Source organism: Bombina bombina, chromosome 1 (genome assembly GCF_027579735.1).
Source record: "Bombina bombina isolate aBomBom1 chromosome 1, aBomBom1.pri, whole genome shotgun sequence".
Classification (NCBI taxonomy): Eukaryota; Metazoa; Chordata; class Amphibia; order Anura; family Bombinatoridae; genus Bombina; species Bombina bombina.
In genome coordinates this window covers 1116346290-1116360220 of record NC_069499.1, presented here as the reverse complement: position 1 = coordinate 1116360220, position 13931 = coordinate 1116346290, and the positions used below count along the sequence as shown (strand labels likewise).

At 40.2% G+C, this 13931-nt stretch overlaps 1 protein-coding gene across 1 annotated transcript in view; it reads right to left on the bottom strand.

Annotated features, from left to right (window-relative positions):
- The window catches only part of LOC128663283 (P43 5S RNA-binding protein), a 33203-nt gene that overhangs the window by 16767 nt on the left and 2505 nt on the right, over positions 1-13931 (bottom strand). The gene's annotated exons all lie outside the window — the stretch shown is intronic.

Here is a 13931-nt window from a genome sequence, read left to right as displayed (position 1 = left end):
AGTCTTGATTGCTAACAGTTCTTTATCCCCAATTGGGTAGTTGATTTCAGCTGAATTAAGTATTCGTGAATAGAAGGCGACAGGGTGTAGAGGGTCCTTAGGAGTCAACCTCTGGGAGAGGATTGCTCCCAAAGCATAATTAGATGCATCCACTTCCAGGATATACTGTAACTTAGAATTAGGGAATTGGAGGATAGGGGCCGTAGTGAAAGCCTTTTTTAAAAAGTTGAAAATTTGTTCTAAATCATCGTTCCATCGAAAGTGTGTATCAGATTTGGTCAAGTTAGTTAATGGTCTTGTCAAATCAGCGAAATTTTTAATAAACTTCCTGTAGAAATTGGCGAAACCCATGAACCTTTGTATATCCTTTTTACTTTTTGGGGAAGGCCAATTTTGGATTACCGATATCTTATCATTATCCATCTGGATACCTTGGGGTGATACAATATAACCTAGAAATTTTATTTCTTTGGAGTGAAATAAGCATTTTTCTAGTTTGACATATAGAGAATTTTCTCTCAACCGTGTTAATACTAGGGTAACATGTTTGATGTGTTCTGTACGTGAGGTAGAGAATATGAGTATATCATCCAAATATATCACCATAAATAAATCCAAAAAATCCTTAAAAATGTCATTTATAAAGTATTGAAAAGTAGCCGGGGCATTACAGAGGCCAAATGGCATCACAGTATATTCAAATAAGCCGTAACGTGTACGGAATGCTGTAAGCCATTCATGACCCTCCTTGATACGTACTAAGTTGTAAGCCCCTCTGAGATCCAATTTAGTGTATATAGTAGCATCTTGTAATCTATCAAGGAGTTGGGGAATTAAAGGCAAAGGATAGCGTTTTTTTATTGTACGCTTGTTTAGTTCTCTGTAATCAATAATGGGTCTTAGGGACTGATCTTTATTTTTAACAAAAAATATACCAGCCCCAGCTGGGGAGGTGGAAGGACGTATAAAGCCTTTCTTTAAGTTATCAGCCAAATAAGTTTTAAGGTGTTGTAACTCAGGTTCTGAGAGGGGAAATATATGGCCGTAAGGTATATCAACACCTGGCAGGAGATCAATAGGGCAGTCATAAACCCTATGAGGTGGTAGATTCTCTGATTCTTTTTTATCAAAGACATCAGCGAATGTAATGTATTCCTTGGGGATTTGTAATGGAACATCTAGTAAAATTTGTTCCTGATGGAGACACAAATCTTTACAATATGGAGAATTAAAGAGAACTTGTGAAGTTGACCATTGTATAGTGGGATCGTGTTGTTTAAACCAAGTGATACCAAGTATAATGGGATATAGAGGTGAGGGTATAACATCAAAAGTAAGATACTCTGTGTGTTGGTCATGTGTGGTGAGCCTTAATGGTATGGTATGGTATAAGATGGGTCCTGAAGTTATTTCATTACCATCAATAAATCGAAGTACACTAGGCACCAATTTCTTAACAAGTGGAATTTTATTTACAGTAGTGAATTGGTGATCTATATAATTATGGCTCGCTCCAGAGTCAAGGATTGCTTGTGAGTTGAGTCTTTGCTGATCCCACTGTAATAAGATAGGAAGGGAGCAATGATTAGACTGTGTTTGTTTAGCAGATAGACATATATTTGTAGTGTTCATCTTACCCTTCCTACGCTGTAATTGAGAGCAGTCCTTTACAGTGTGATCAATCCCTCCACAATACATACAGAGATCTAAAGCTTTTCTTCTTAGTTTCTCCTGTTGAGTTAATGGACCTCTGATGAAACCGAGTTCCATAGGAATTTCAGAAATTTTTGTAGGTGTTTTAGGTGGGGGTAAGGTAGTAGCTGTATGTTTAGTGGATGATTCTAAGTGTGACCTTTCTGAGCGTCTCTCTCTGATGCGTCTATCTAAAGTGATGCTTGCATCTATTAGGAGTTCTAAAGTATCTGGGAGGGGTTGTCTGGCTAGCTCATCCTTGAGAGTATCTGAGAGGCCTAGGCGGAATTGATTGCGTAATGAGAGGTCATTCCACTGTGTATCTGGGGACCATTTCTTAAACTCTGCGATGTAGTCCTCCACAGGCCTTTTATGTTGTCTCAGAGACCTCATTGCTGTCTCAGCAGACAGCTGTTTGTAGGGATCATCATAAAGCTGTCCCATTGCTTTAAAAAACTGATCAAATGAGTACAGCAATGGGTCATTGGTCTCAAAAAACAAATTAGCCCATATACGTGGTTCACCACGCAGATAAGAGATTGTGGTGAGAACCTTCAAATGATCATTGAAATATGTTTTGGGTTTTAGTTGGAAGTATAAGGAACATGAATTTTTGAATTCCCTAAATTCTGAACGAATACCACTAAATGTTTGTGGAGGATTAGGTTGGGGTTCACTAGAACCAATACTTGTAGTGAGTGTATCAATTTTATCATTGATGTATTGCTTTAAAGCAGAATTTTCTAACTGTAGTGTATTTAACCCTGTAGTGAGGTTATCTACAGTTTGTGTTAATTTCTCTACATGAGCTAATAAGGCTGCTGGGTCCATAGTAAGGCTTGATTGATATTGTCAGCCTGTGGAAGGTAATCTCACCCCTGTAAAGGAGAGAGGGAATTTTAGGACCACAACTGCAGCTTTAAAAGTGTTGTGAAAGTATCAATGATTCTGTATAGGTGAAGGGAGGCAGCAAGGTTCAGAATCAATGGATACAGTTCACTTTTATTATAAGGATAGGTGAGACAATGGCTGAGACCACAGAGCATATAGCCCCACTCAGTATTGACAAACTGGTTCCCACTTAAATAATAACATGCAATTGCAAGGTTAAAGAGTTAAACAGATAGTATCTGATCATAATTGGCAGCACAGATAACAGTACAAGAAAAAGGCAAAATACAGCTAATGACACTTGAGCTTTTTAAGGTACTGAGACTGACAAATAACGAAGTTAGGTAAATATTAGCGCATTTGAATACGAAGGCATCTTAACTAAAAGTTCTGAGACATGTCTGGAGTAAATGTTGAATATTGGTAACTTACTGCGGTACAGGAGTGAAGGAAGCGCTTTTTAAAGTTACTATAGAAGTAATGGGTGAGTGGTGTCTGGACACAGAGTAGTTCCCCTGCAGAGTCTGGGGATTTGCAGCGTGTGCGATGGCGTGTGACGTCACCGCTTGCCGGTTCCGGTCCTGTGTTTGGTAGAGAGGTGAGCTGCGTCTGTCTCAAAGGTTGCAAGGAAGTTTGAGGGTGAGAAGCTGGATTCATCAATCAAGCAATTTGGTATGAGTAGGAGGGAAATTTAAACAGCTTGATGGGGAGGAGATTATGTAAGTGTGAAAAGACACAGCTATACAAAGGATAAAGCAAAGAACTTAGGCAGTCATGACAGTTCCTTGCTACGGGTCCAGATCCAGGGATCCCAAGGCGACTCTAGTAGATGCACTAGTAGCACCTTGGACCTTCAACCTAGCTTATGTATTCCCACCGTTTCCTCTCATTCCCAGGCTGGTAGCCAGGATCAATCAGGAGAGGGCCTCGGTGATCTTGATAGCTCCTGCGTGGCCACGCAGGACTTGGTATGCAGACCTGGTGAATATGTCATCGGTTCCACCATGGAAGCTACCTTTGAGACAGGACCTTCTTGTTCAGGGTCCATTCGAACATCCGAATCTGGTTTCCCTCCAACTGACGGCTTGGAGATTGAACGCTTGATTTTATCAAAGCGTGGGTTTTCAGATTCTGTAATAGATACTCTGATTCAGGCTAGAAAGCCTGTAACTAGAAAAATTTACCATAAAATATGGAAAAAATATATCTGTTGGTGTGAATCCAAAGGATTGCCATGGAACAAGATAAAAATTCCTAAGATTCTATCCTTTCTACAAGAAGGTTTGGAGAAAGGATTATCTGCAAGTTCTCTAAAGGGACAGATCTCTGCTTTATCTGTTTTACTTCATAAACGACTGGCAGCCGTGCCAGATGTTCAAGCATTTGTTCAGGCTCTGGTTAGGATCAAGCCTGTTTACAGACCTTTGACTCCTCCCTGGAGTTTAAATCTAGTTCTTTCAGTTCTTCAAGGGGTTCCGTTTGAACCCTTACATTCCGTAGATATTAAGTTACTATCTTGGAAAGTTTTGTTTTTGGTTGCAATCTCTTCTGCTAGAAGAGTTTCAGAGTTATCTGCTCTGCAGTGTTCTCCTCCTTATCTGGTGTTCCATGCAGATAAGGTGGTTTTGCGTACTAAGCCTGGTTTTCTTCCTAAAGTTGTTTCTAACAAAAATATTAACCAGGAGATAGTTGTACCTTCTTTGTGTCCGAATCCAGTTTCAAAGAAGGAGCGTTTGTTACACAATTTGGACGTTGTCCGTGCTCTAAAATTCTATTTAGAGGCTACTAAAGATTTCAGACAAACATCATCCTTGTTTGTTGTTTATTCTGGTAAAAGGAGAGGTCAAAAAGCGACTTCTACCTCTCTTTCCTTTTGGCTTAAAAGCATTATCCGTTTGGCTTATGAGACTGCCGGACGGCAGCCTCCTGAAAGAATCACAGCTCACTCCACTAGGGCTGTGGCTTCCACATGGGCCTTCAAGAACGAGGCTTCTGTTGACCAGATATGTAAGGCAGCGACTTGGTCTTCACTGCACACTTTTGTCAAATTTTACAAATTTGATACTTTTGCTTCTTCGGAGGCTATTTTTGGGAGAAAGGTTTTGCAAGCTGTGGTGCCTTCCGTTTAGGTGACCTGATTTGCTCCCTCCCTTCATCCGTGTCCTAAAGCTTTGGTATTGGTTCCCACAAGTAAGGATGACGCCGTGGACCGGACACACCAATGTTGGAGAAAACAGAATTTATGCTTACCTGATAAATTACTTTCTCCAACGGTGTGTCCGGTCCACGGCCCGCCCTGGTTTTTTAATCAGGTCTGATGAATTATTTTCTCTAACTACAGTCACCACGGTATCATATGATTTCTCCTATATATATTTCCTCCTGTCCGTCGGTCGAATGACTGGGGTGGGCGGAGCCTAGGAGGGATCATGTGACCAGCTTTGCTGGGACTCTTTGCCATTTCCTGTTGGGGAAGAGAATATCCCACAAGTAAGGATGACGCCGTGGACCGGACACACCGTTGGAGAAAGTAATTTATCAGGTAAGCATAAATTCTGTTATTCAATACTAAAATGCATCCATGTGGATTGCAATTTTGGCTGGAATGTCCCTTTAAATTATATTTTGCAAAATACGTATTGACAAATAAAACCTCAGGTCTTAAGAAAGCCACTGCACCACCTTCATTCTCCCCTCTCCCTCTCTCTTCTTTGAAGTTTTGGAGTCATGCAGTAAAAATAGACCCCCTGCACCCCCTTGCAATATATGGTGCCTGTACCTTCTTTTTACCAAAAATGTGCCCAAAATACATTTCAGATCAGACACATGCCCCTACAACACCCTTAATGTGCACAATAAACTGTAATGATATCTCAAGTGTTTGGCTTGTATAGACCCCATAATGCCAGAAAATTGCTCAAAAGATTCTTCAGTGGCCCTCTCTGCATCAGTGGGTAAAAAAGGGTATTGCAGTGAGGCCTCAATATCGAGGCATCACTGCAATACCCTGAGAGTGTCTGGAAGCGATCACGATCGCTTCCAGTGCTTTAAACCCCAGAGGACGTGTCAGGCACGTCCTTGGTCATTAACTGACATCCAAATGAGGACGTGCCTGACACGTCCTTAGTCAGTAAGGTGTTTATAGTATTTTTAAAAACCAGGCACTCATTCGTGAAAGTTTACCTTCACTTTAAATACACTTTTGAAACAGCTATAGCTTTTATAATATATGTATATTACAAAAATGCTTATATTCAATACTAAAATGCATCCATGTGGATTGAATTTTGGCTGGAATGTCCCTTTAAATTATATTTTGATTTTATTGTGATTTTTTCGTTTACAAAATTAACTTTGTTTAATGATTGGTTTTGTTTTATTGTTCCAAGTACCGTCGAGCAGAGGTCAAGAAAGTTTCTCCATGCCAAAATGGGCCAGAAGGCAGTGACAGCCAACCTACAACACCAACACAGAAGTGGTATTCAGGTACAAGGGGGGGGGAGGGAGAGGATACTAGTAGATGGAGTCTAATTTACAGATAATCTCCCACAATGTCAGAGGTCTAAACACCAATGTAAAGAGAAAAATAGCACTCACCCAGTATAGCAACATGAAGGCCAAAATTATCTTCTTACAAGAAACCCATTTCGCACATAATCAAACACCCGCATATTGGAATAAACACTACACACAACACTACCATTCCACGTCCGATGCAAAAAAGAGAGGAGTGTCAATTCTTCTTCACAATTCCCTACCATTTACAAAAGAAGAAGTGATAAAAGATAAGGAGGGTAGATTTCTCATACTGAGAGGTAATATACAAGGCACACAAATTACACTTTGCAATATTTATGCACCTAACGAGCAACAACATGTCTTTTTCACTAAGCTTTCACATTTACTGACCCAGTGGTCGCAGACCCTGATGATAGTAGCCGGAGATTTTAACGTGAACTTAAAGATATTGCGAGAAACTAGTAACACTAAATTATCGAACAAACAATGTAGACTTAACTTTATTACTAAGGCTATCAGAGAGACGCTGGAATCTCATAATGTAGTCGACACCTGGACGACACTCTATGGCCAGACTAATGATCACACATATTACTCTCCGGCTCATAAAATCTACACCAAACTTGATTATATATATATTAGCCAGATAATGCTACCTAACCACTCTATAGTACAGATTCAATTGAAGGGACTCATTGACGTTAACAGACAGAAATCATGGACATATGACCCTATGCTATTAAAACAACCAGACATCCGCACCAGAATTCTCAATGGTCTCAGAGAATTCTGGAACTTTAATGTTACTCCCGCAATTAAACCAGCAATGGTGTGGGCTGCTCACAAACCTTATCTTAGAGGGCTGCTTATAAAAGAAAAAAATTTATTTATGAAAAGAACCAGGTCTGTGATTATTACTCTACAACAAGAAATTGAAGAATTAGAAAAGTCACACCGAAACACACAATCCCAATTAACCTACACAACCCTAACCAGTAAAAGAAAAGAGCTCGCCAAAATTCTAACTGACAACTCCATGAGAGCTATAAACAAATTAAAGTCTTATTACTTCTTATATGCAAACAAACCGGATAGGTATTTAGCTAATAGATTAAGGGAAAAAACAAAATCCTTCACAATAGCACAATTACAAAAACCAAATGGCACACTGACATCCCAACCGCAAGAAATTGTGGAATGCTTTGCTCAATATTATGAATCCCTATATGACGGGAAAAAAGTCTCCCACTCACCTCAGACAACACAACTTAGACAGAGTCTACTAGAGACAGCAGATTTTCCTAAACTTGACGAACAAGACGCAAAAGCTTTAGATGAAGAGATAACTATAGTAGAAATAGCAAATGCTATCAAGGAACTCAAAATAGGTAAAGCGGCTGGCCCTGACGGATTTTCTGGGGATTATTATAAATTATTAAAAGCGGACCTAACCACTCATCTTCACAAATTTTGTAATGATATTCTGAAAGGCACACCAATCCCCCCGGAATTACTTCAGGCTAAAATTATTGTCATTCCCAAACCGGGGAAAAATCCCAAATTAGTACATAATTACAGGCCAATCTCATTAATAAATCAGGATGTGAAAATCTTCACAAAAATCCTAGCAAACAGACTTAAACATTTCCTACCTTCATTAGTTCACCCAGACCAAGTGGGCTTTATTAAAGATCGAGAGGCACCTGATAATATTCGGCGCACATTAGCCCTGGTCGAATATTTGAAAGCTACAAAAACGCCTTCTCTGCTCCTAGCTTTGGACGCGGAGAAGGCGTTTGACAGAGTAGATTGGGTGTACATGGTGGCGGTCTTGGAACATTTGGGTTTTGGTAGCGGATTCATAGAAGCGATTAAAAATATCTACTCTAATCCAACAGCAACAATTAGAGCGGCGGGTTATCAATCTAGACCTATCCAGATACTAAACGGAACGCGCCAAGGGTGCCCACTATCGCCACTATTATTCGCTCTGTGCGTGGAACCTCTGGCAGCGTGTATACGAAAGTCCATAGACATTCATGGGGTTAGGTTAAATAGAGGGGACTATAAACTAACTTTATTTGCAGATGATATTCTGCTGTCGCTTACTAGACCACTGATGTCCCTACCTAATCTCTATCATATTTTAAACGATTTTTCTAAAGTTTCTGGTTTCAAAATAAATACTGAAAAATGCGAAGCACTTCCTCTATCGTTACCAGAACATACACGGAAACTGATAGAAACTAATTTTGACTTTAAATGGACCAACCGTTCCCTTAAATACCTAGGAATTAATATCACAGACACGCCAGAAGCTTTGTACAAGGCAAATTATACCCCGATGTACAAAACTATAAAGACAGATATAAATAAATGGAAAAAAGGTAACTTTTCTTGGATAGGGAGACAATCGGCAATAAAGATGAATGTCCTGCCAAGATTGTTATATCTATTTAGAGCCCTTCCTATTAAGGTCCCACTAAAGGACTTAGAAGAACTGCAGTCCGAATTTCTCAAATTTATTCGTGGACACAAATCAACTAGAATACCCGCTTACCTATTAAAACTACATAAACAATTGGGAGGAATAGGGGTCCCTAATCTACGAGATTATTACCATGCGGCCAGGCTTGCGCAATGCGCATTGTTAGGTAAAGACTGTAAGAAAATGACGTGGCCCAATGTCGAGGCGGATATTGGAGGCCTAAACAACCCAGGAGACATACTATGGAGCCCGTCTACCACAAAAGTGCAAACATTGGCTATTCTACAAATTACAGAGCACTCTAGAGTAGTGTGGAGATCATTGACTAAAACGTTGAAATTACTCTCATCACAAACAACCATAATACCATTGGGGGTGCTACTCCCATCAGACTTTCAAACACAAATAGCTAAATGGGAAAACAAGGGTCTATATCGGGTAGCAGATTTTATAGATAAGGGGAAATTGCTGACATACACACAATTGAGGGATAAAATTAGCCCCATTACACTGCACTGGTTTTTATATCATCAAATTACACACGCTATACATAAATACAGACAGGGTGTTTCTTCCTCCTCAAACACTACCTTAGAACAAATGATACTGACACCTGGAAGGAACAAAAAAATGATCACGAGACTAAACCTGGCTATCCAAGAGGCGAAAAACACCACAAAACAAAAGCTGCACAATAGTTGGGAACAAGATCTAGAATTAACATATACTGAAGATGAGTGGAGACAGATATTTTTTTCACAAAGCAAAAATCTAGTAGGGGCTGATCTCATTGAAAATTCGCTAAAAACCGCATACCGCTGGTACCTCACACCACTAAAAACCTCACATTTTGACCCCCAGAGTAATAGATTATGCTACCGAGGCTGCACAGGGATAGGCACTTACTTACACATGTGGTGGGGATGCCCATTGATACAACCTATATGGGATAAAGTAGCGCAGCTGATTAAGAATACACTAGACGACTCAATCACACTCTCAGCTGCAAAAGCCCTGCTCCACATTCCTTTAGACTCACTAAACTCGGCTACTAACAAATGGATTAACATAATATGCACAGCTACCAGAATGTGCATAGCTAAGAAGTGGAAGGTGGGAGTGCCGGAATGGTGCGAAATACTTGATAAAATTGAGAATATATACACTATGTCTGAATCAGCAGCATGGGTGCAGGGTAATTCAAAAAGCTTCCAAAATATATGGATTCACTGGATTTTGAGTAGACATAGTTCGATGAGTTGGTCTGATATAATCATAGAAACTCAGGGAGCCTCTGGTGATTTATATAAGCCGTGTAGTATAAAATCCCATATGACCATGGAAAAAGTTTATTCAAAGATCACTAAAAAACAGCACTGCTCGACGGGAAAGGTTCTTAGTTAATCATTAAACCTAGTTTGGAAATTTTTGTTAGAATAGGTGAGAAGGGGGGTGGGGGGAGAATGTTGAGAGTTGGGGGAAAAAATGACAATTATTGGAAATTCAGAAAAATGTACAGTATGTACTATGTATCCATATACCTATTTGTATGGGAGTGTCTATTATTGTACAGTTGCATACTGAATTGATATGATGTACTAGTTATGAAACATTAATAAAAAATATTTCAACTAAATTATATTTTGCAAAATACGTATTGACAAATAAAACCTCAGGTCTTAAGAAAGCCACCGCACCACCTTCATTCTCCCCTCTCTCTTCTTTGAAGTTTGGGAGTCATGCAGTAAGAAATAGACCCCCTGCACCCCCTTGCAATATATGGTGCCTGTACCTTCTTTTTACCAACAATGTGCCCAAAATACATTTCAGATCAGACACATGCCCCTGCAACACCCTTAATGTCCACAATAAACTGTAATAATATCTCAAGTGTTTGGCTTACGTATTGCCAAATAAAACTTCAGGTCTTAAGAAAGCCACCGCACCACCTTCATTCTCCCCTCTCCCTCTCTCTTCTTTGAAGTTTGCTCCTGCAGCCCTTACCTTCAGAAAAGCAGGGACATGAAGGTCAGGGATAAGAAGGGAGTGCTGGGGCTGGTTGCTAGAATTACAGATAATTAGGTAGTTGAAAGTCCTAGTTAAAGCCTGCTGAGATACTTCAGCCTTGCAGGTAGCTGTAGGTGACAGGCTGAGGGAGGGCCCATGTTGGGCTTTTGCACTGGCTGCATCATCTATTGCTTAGCTCCTAGTAGGATGCTTTTTTATAATACCTGGCTAAAATTATTTAGGTATGTTATGTAAAAGCAGGAATGTATGCTTAGGAGCCTGCCCATTTCTGGAGCACTATATGGCAGCAGTTTTGCAAGCATTTTACAGATTACAGCACTATTTTCTGCCATGTAGTGCTCCAGACACCAACCTATCTCTTCAACAAAGAATATCATGGGAACAAAACAAATTTGATAATAGAAGTAAATTGGAAACTTATCTTATTATTATTATTAGTTATTTGTAGAGGGCCAACAGGTTCCGCAGCGCTAAAGATATCGGTCTAATATGCAAGGGATAGAGGGCCCTGCCAAGAATTTCTCTGTTGTAAATCATCTCTCATGAAAGTGATATTTAAAATTGTATGCTCTGAATCACAAATTTTTTTTTTTTTTTTTGTATCCCTTTAACCAACAGAAAAGTTACTTTTTGTTTTCTCTGTTCATGAAATTCCCTCATAGCACTGCCAGTTAAATCACTGAGGATTCATGCTTACACAGAAGTATGCAATTAGTAAGTAAACAGACATTGTACACTGTCCTCAATTTAGCCCCTCATATGCTATATGCTCTCTTGGGTCCTTGTTATTCAAATATTAGATGGTTATAGGGATTATATAACACTAAACATAACATTTCTAGTTTCCCTAACTAGAGGCCAAAGCTCTCTTTGCTGATTGTGGTCAATAAGGACTGTACATAGTATACTATGCACAGAATACAAGGGATAAATATCAGGGCAAGGGATTGGAAAAAGAAAATTTATGCTTACCTGATAAATATATTTCTTTTTTGACACGATGAGTCCACGGATCATCATAATTACTAATGGGATATTCACCTCCTGGTCAGCAGGAGGAGGCAAAGAACACCCCAGCAGAGCTGTTAAATAGCTCCTCCCTTCCCTCCCACGCCAGTCATTCGACCAAATTTAGGAAGCGAAAGGAAAAGCCAAGGTGCAGAGGTGTCTGAAGTTAACAATAACCCACAACCTGTCTAAAAATACAGGGCGGGCCATGGACTCATCATGTCAAAAAAGAAATACATTTATCAGGTAAGCATAAATTTTCTTTTTTATGACACGATGAGTCCATGGATCATCATAATTACTAATGGGATCCAATACCCAAGCTAGAGTACACAGATGATACGGGAGGGACAAGACAGGGAACCTAAATGAAAGACACCACTGCTTGAAGAACCTTTCTCCCAAAAGCTGCCTCAGCCGAGGCAAAAGTGTCAAATTTGTAGAACTTTGACAAAGTGTGAAGAGAGGACCAAGTTGCAACCTTGCAAATCTGTTCCACAAAAGATTCATTTTTGAACGCCCATGAGGAAGCAACAGCCCTCATGGAATGAGCCGTAACTCCCTCGGGAGACCGCTGTCCAGCAGTCTCATATGCAAAACGTATTATACTCTACATCCAAAAAGAATGAGAAGTAGCCGTAGCTTTCTGTCCCTTACGTTTTCCTGAGAAAACCTCAAAAAAAGAAGAAGACTGACGAAAATCCTTAGTCACCTGAAAATAAAATTTTAAAGCACGGACCACGTCCAAATTGAACAGAAGTCTTTCCTTCTGATAAAAAGGATAAGGACACAAGAAAGAAACAACAATCTCCTGATTAATGTTCCAATCAGAAATAACCTTAGGAAGAAATCCTAATTTAATACCTAAAACTACCTTATCTGAATGGAAAGAAGATAAGGAGACTCATACTGAAATACCGAGAGCTCTGACATTCTCCGAACAGAAGAAATAACAACAAGAAATAAAACTTTCCAAGATAACAACTCAATATCTAAAGGAAAGAATAGGCTCAAACAGAGCCCCTTGAAGAACTCTTAAAAACTAAATTCAGACTCCATGGAGGAGTAACTGGTATGAACCCAGGCTTGAGTTTGAGTAACAAAAAAGAGAATTGTTACCCCTTAGGGAACTTGGAGAAAAGACAAAATTCTAGGAATCCTATCTACTCCATGAGTATCCCATGGATTCACACAAATAGAGATATTTACACCATATCTTATGATAAATTTGACTAGAAACAGGTTTTGAGCCTGAATCATGGTCACAATGACCGAGACAGTAAAACCCCGCTTGGATAATAAGTGTTCAATCTCCAAGCAGTCAGATTCAGAAAAAAAGATTTGGGTGAAGGAGGGGCCCTTGAATTAGAAGGTCTTTCCTCAACAGAAGTCTCCAAGGTGGCAGAGATAAGTCCACCAGATCTGCATACCAAATACTACAAGGCGAAGTCGGTGCTATGAGGATCACTGAAGCCCTCTCCTGCTTGATTAGAGCAATGGCCCAAGGAAGAAAAAACAAACGGAGAAAAAAATCTGGAAAACACTTCCGGATGGAGTTCCCATTCCCCTGGATGAAAGGACTGCCTGCTCAGGAAATCCGCCTCCCAAATATTCCACCTTGGGATGTAGCTCGCCAACAGGCAGCAAGAATGGGCCTCCGCCTTCTGAAATATATTGTATACCTCTGTCATCGCTAAGGAACACCTCGTTCCTCCCTGATGATTGATGGAAGTCACTGACGTCATTTTGATCGACTGGAACCTAATAAACTGGACTGAGGCTAAAGGAGGCCAGACCAGAAGAACATTGTAGATCGCTCGCAGCTCCAGAATGTTTAAAAGAAGAACCAACTCTGGATGAGTCCAAACTCCCTGAGCCCTTAGGGAGCCCCAGACTACTCCCCACCCTAGAAGGCAGGTGTCGGTTGTCACAATCACCCAAGATGGGCTGTGGAAGCAGGATCTGTGGGAGAGATAATCCAGAGACAACCACCATTAAAGAGAATCCTTTGTCTCCTGCTCCAGTGGTATTCGAGGAGACACATCTGTATTATCTCTGATCTATTGCCTGAGCATGCTTAACTGCATAGATCTGAGATGGAACCAAGCAAAAGGGATGATGTCCATTGCCGCCACAATCAGCCCGATTACCTCCATGCACTGAGCCACTGAAGGCAGAGGAGTGGACTGAATGATTAGACAAGTATTGATAACCTCTGAGTTCCTGACATTTTGTCAGAAAAATCTTCATTGATATGGGAACTATTAAGGTTCCCAAGAAAGTTACCCCCGTGGCTGGGACTAAG